We start from the raw sequence: 5,971 nt of genomic DNA on the forward strand, positions 1-5,971 counted from the left end.
TAATCGGGATGGGTGTGTCAGAGGCAATGCGATTGGCACAGGATAGAGCAGGGTTTAGGGCTGTTGTACGTAGGGTTGCTATGAGTCGCAAATGACTCGACAGCACATAACAACAACTACAAATCTTACGCATTATTTGTCTTTATGAGACTGAGTTAGTTCACGCAGCATAAAGCTCTCCAGTCTCTCCCAAGTTATGTAATATTTTTCTAAATCATTGTTCCTAAGTTTTGTGTAGTATTCCATCTTGTGAATGTACCATAATTTCTCAATCTATTTTATGAAGCAAGCACAACCCTAATACCAAAACAAGGCAAAGATATCACCAAAAAAAGAAAACTACATACCATTATCTTTAATGAACATAGATGTAAACATTTTTAACAAAATCCTAGCCAATAGAATACAACAGCACATAAAAAAAATAATCATGACCAAGCGGGATTCATAAGAGGTATGCAAGGATGGTTCAATATAAGGAAAACAATCAACATAAGCTACCATATTAGCAAAGCTAATAACAAAAACCATGTGATCTTAGGAATTGATGCAGAAATGACATTTTGAAAAAAATTCAACATCCCTTCTTGATTTAGATACTTAGCAAAATAGGAATAGAAGTGAAATTTCTCAACATAGTGAAAAGTATATACGTAAAACCAAGAGCCAATATAATTCTCAATGAAAAAAGACTAAAAGCATTTTCCTTGTGAAGAGAGAGCAGACAGGGATGTCCACTGTCACCACTTCTATTCAATATTATTGGAAATACTTGCTGGGGAAATATGACAAGAGAAGGAAATAAAAGGCATCCAGATCTGCAAAGAGATAGTTAAATTGTTGCTAAATGCAGATGATATGATAGTGTACATAGAAAATCCCAAGGACTCAATTAAAAAAAAAGTTTTAAGAACTAGTGGAACAATTTAGTAGGGTGGCAGGAAACAAGATTAATATCCCAAAGTAAGTGGGATTCCTCCACACTAGGAAAAAGAACTTAGAGAAGGAAACCAAGAAAGCAATATAATTTACAATAGCCAACCACAAATGAAGATACCTGGGAATAAACGTAACAAGAGACACAAAAGACCTCTATAAAAATACAGAACACCTCAGTGAGAAACAATAAAAGACCTAAGTAAATGGAAAAATGTGCCGTGTTGATGGATAGGAAGACTTAATATAAAGAAAATAATAATCCTATAAAGGCAATCTATATATTCAATACAATTCCAATACAGATACCAAATTTATTTTTCAAGGTGATCAAAAAGGAAATTATCAAGTTTATTTGGAAAGAGACCTCGAGAATGTCCTAATTTTGATATATTTGATGCACAATTTTTCTGGGTATGAAATTTTTGGTTGATTTTTTTTTATTATAAATGAACCATTTGTTTGCCATTTATTTGTCTCTCAGTTTGCAAAAAGCTGCAAAACAAGAACAACAACTTAAGTTGTTGATTCTTTATTTACAGAAAGCACCATATTCAGTTCAGTGTAGGTTTATGATTTAATAAATGACCTTATTTATAAGCATTTTAAAATTTCAAATTAATATTATGTTTAAGAATGTGAAATTGTTGTTACTGTGGATTAAAACTCAATGAATATCAATTTTGTATTCTTAACACAATATATTTATGTTTATGTACTTTAAGAAAAAAAATAAATTTTTTTTTAGAATTTTCACACATTATACTTAAATAATATTTTCCACAGCATTTTTGAGAAATACAAATTGGGCAAAAGAAGAAGAAATCTGTCCTTCTATGTGATTCTCTCTCGTTAGATCAATAGATGTTGCTGTTGTTATTAGGTGCTGTTGAGTCAACTACAACTTGTATTGACCATTTGAACAATAAATCTGAACTTTGACCTGCACCATCCCGACTATCTCTGTCATGTCCAAGCCTATTGTTATAATTACTGTGTCGTTCATCTCATTGAGGGTCTTCCCTTTCACTAATTCTCTACCTTTTCCAGCATGATGTCTCTTTCCAAGGACTGGTTCCTTTTGGGTAAAGACTCTTCGCTCTGGTTCCAATGGTGTATTGGTCTGAAAGTCTCCTGTCATGTCAGGTCTGGCCTCTACTTCAGCCATGGCTGCTCTTTCCTGGGAGTGATGTTTCTTTATCAGTGGTGGGGAGAGGCCTCATTCTTTTTCACTGGCTGGGGAGGTATGTCTGGGTTGTTGTTTTTTTTTAGTTCATAGTTTTAAATATATCACTCAATTATTCTATTGTCTACATGGTTACCCTCAAAAAGTCAAAGCTTATCTTTATTGATTTTCCTTTGCAGGTTTCCAGTCTGGTTTCATGATTCTTTCTTGGTATTTGGTTTTGGAAAATTTGGTTAGAAAATATGGTTTTCTTTTGGAGCTTCTGTGCTGTATCCTATTTGAAATTTTGTTGTTGCTATTTTATATTGGTTTGTGAACAACACTCATATACTTCCTGTTTCACACTTTTCTTAATTTACATTGTTTCCTAGAATCATTCCCATACACTGTGTTCTATAAAGTTAATCACCATTGATCTATGCATACCATTACCTCATCTTAACATGACTATTATTCAAATATATACTTTTACGTCTAGAGCCAAAGAGGAAGAAATTGAAAATTTTTATCAAATCTTGCAGTCCAAAATTAACTGAACACTCAATCAAGATGTGTTAATGATAATTGGTGACTGGAATGCAAAAGTCGGAAACAATGAAGAAAGAAGAGTAGTAGAAAAATAGGGGCTTGGTAATAGAAATGAGGCTAGAATTGTTAAATTTTATTTCTTCACTGTAGATATCTTTTTAAAAAGATACAAGTGACAACTTTACACATGGATCTCACCTGATGGGTGGCATAGGAATCAGATTGACTATATCTGTGGAAGAAATCTTTGGAGAAGCTCTATATCGGCAGTCAAAACAAGTCCAGGGATAAACTGTGGGCCAGACCATCAATTGTTGTTGTTATGTGATATCAAATTGCCTGTGACCCATAGCAACCCTATGAACAACAGCTGTGGACACTGACCTGTTCTGAGCCAGTCTCACTGATTCTGACACACCTATCTCCATTATCCCAGTTACTGTACCAATCCATCTCACACAGGGTCTTTCCTCTCCAGTGCTGTCCCTCCACTTGTCCAAGCATGATATCCATCTCAAGGACTGGTCTCCCCTGACTACTACTACACAGAGCCCAAATTATGTGAGACAGAGCTTGAAAATCCTTGCCTCCAAGGAGAAACTTGATTTCACCCTCTCCAAGACAGACTTACTTGTTTCCTTGGCAGTCCATGGTGTGTTCAAAACTCTTTTCCAGAACCTCAACTAGAAGGCATTTATTCTTCTGTCATCCTTAGTCATTGTCCAGCTCTCTGATGCACAGCAAGTAATTGCAAAGACCATGGCCTTGGTCAGGTACACCTTGGTCTCTAGACTGACATTGTTGCTTTTCAGCATTCTGGAGAGGTTTCTGACAGAAGATTTTTCCCAGTGCAATTAGTCTTTTGATTTCCTGACTGCTGGTGCCAAGAATGTTGATTGTGTAGCCAAGCAAGCTGTAAATGTTAAAAACCTCAATCTCTTCTCCATCTATCGTGGTGCTGCCAATTTGCCCAGTGGCGAGAATCTTTGTCTTCTTGATATTGAACTTCAATTTATATTGAAGACTACAGTCCTTGACCTTCTGCTGCAAGCACTTCAGTTCTTCCTCAGTTTAAACAAAGAAGGTTGTGTCATCTGCATGATGTAGGTTGTTTATGAGTCTTCTTCCAGTCGTAATTCTTCCTCATAAAGCCCTGCTTCCTGAATGATCTGTTATGTATATTGATTGAAAAGGTATGGAGATTGAATGCATTCCTGACACAGTCCTTTCCTGATTTTCAACCATGCAGCATTTCCCTGCTCTGTTCTGAGGACTGCTCCTTGTCAAAGTATAGGATTTATATAAGTACAATCAAGTGTTCTGACCTAAATGAAGGGGAAAGTATTCCCTGTTCATTTATAGGAAGAGCCAATAGTGAAAATGACAATCCTATCAAAAGCAAACTACATGTTTAACAATCCCAATGCAGATGTTGTTGTTGTTATGTGCCGTCGAGTCGCTTGTGACTCATAGTGACCCTATGTACAACAGCCCTAAACTCCGCTCTGTCCTGTGCCAATGGCACCATCTCCGATACACCCATCCCTATTGCCCCAGTCACTGAATCAGTCCACCTCATAGAGGGCCTTCCCTTCCTGTGCTGTCCCTCCACCCTACCAAGTATGATGTCCCTCTCTAAGGACCGGTCCCTCCTTACAACATGTCGAAAGTATGTTAGACGGAGCCTCAGAATCCTTGCCTCCAAGGAGCCTCCCGGTTCGATCCTTTCCAGGATGAATCTGTTTGTTTTCCTAGCAGTCCATGGTACCCTCAATACTCTTCTCCAGCATCACAGCTCAAAGGCATCAATTCTCCTTCTATCCTCCTTAGTCATTGTCCAGCTCTCTGATGCATAACAAGTGATAGCAAAGACCATGGCCTGTATCAGATGCACCTTAGTCTCCAGAGACACCATTGCTCTTCAGTACTTTGGAGAGGTCCCTAACAGCAGATTTTCCCATGGCAATATGTCTTTTAATTTCCTGGCTACTGGTGCCAAGAGTGTTGACTGGGGAGCCAAGCAAACTAAAGCTGTGAACAATCTCAATCTCTTCACCATCCATCATGATGCTGCCAATTGGCCCAGTGGTGAGAATCTTTGTCTTCTTGTATTGAGCCTCAATCCATATTGGAGGCTGCAGTCCTTGACCTTCTGAAGCAGGCGCTTCAGGTCCTCCTCAGTTTCAGCAAAGCAGAGTTGTGTCATCTGCATATCACAGATTGTTGATAGATCTTCCACCAATCTTGACCCCACATTGCTCCTCCTAGAGCCCAGCCTCCCAGATAATCTGTTTTGCACACAGGTTGAAAAGGTATGGAGACAGGACACATCCTTGGCACACACCCTTCACAATTTTGAACCATGCAGTGTTTCCTTGCTCTGTTCTGATGACTTCCTCTTGGTCCAGGTATAGGTTTCACATTAGCACAATCAAATGTTCTGGGATTCCCAATTCTTTTCAGAGTCAGCCATAACTTGTTGTGATCCACACAGTCAAAAGCTTTTGCATGGTCGACGAAGCACAGATAGACATTCTTCTGGTATTCTCTGCTTTCTGCCAAGATCCATCTAAATTAGGTATAATATCCCTAGTACCACGACCTCTTCTAAATCCAGTCTGCACATCTGGCAGTTCTCTGTTGACATATTGTTCCAAATGTTTTTGGATATTTTTCAGCAGAATCTTGCTTGCGTGTGATATCAGTGATATTGTTCGATAATTTCCACACTCTGTTGGGTCACCTTTCTTTGCAATGGGAATAAATACCGATCTCTTCCAGTCAGTTGGCAGTGACATACCTTATGAGGGATCTAGATCTAACACTTACAAAATACTCTAACAACTTAACAAGAAAAAGGTAAACAACCCAATCACAAAATGTGAACAGTATATCAATAGATGCTTCAAAGAAGACATTCAGATGGCAAATAAACACATGGGGAAATGTTCAAAATCCCTAGCTATCAGAGAGATGAAAATAAAAACAATTATGAGATAGCACCTCAACGCAGCAACAAAGCAAAGTTCATCAGGGTAGCAAACAACAAATGCTGATGAGGTTGTGGAGAGACTGGAATTCTTATTCACTGCTAATGTGGATGTCAAATGGTACAGCCACTATGGAAGACAGTCTGGCACTTCCTCAAAAAGTTGAAAATAGAAATACTATTTGACCCAGCAATTCCATTACAGAGAATATACCAGAGCCATGACTCAAACAGATGAAAGCACACCCATGTTTATTGCTGTGTTATTCACAGTAACAAAGACATGGAAGCAACCTAAGTATTCATCAACAAATGAATAGATAGGAAAACAA

The sequence above is a fragment of the Elephantulus edwardii genome, unplaced genomic scaffold (genome assembly GCF_000299155.1).
Source record: "Elephantulus edwardii isolate Elephantulus edwardi_28Jun2011 unplaced genomic scaffold, EleEdw1.0 scaffold00071, whole genome shotgun sequence".
Lineage (NCBI taxonomy): Eukaryota > Metazoa > Chordata > Mammalia > Macroscelidea > Macroscelididae > Elephantulus > Elephantulus edwardii.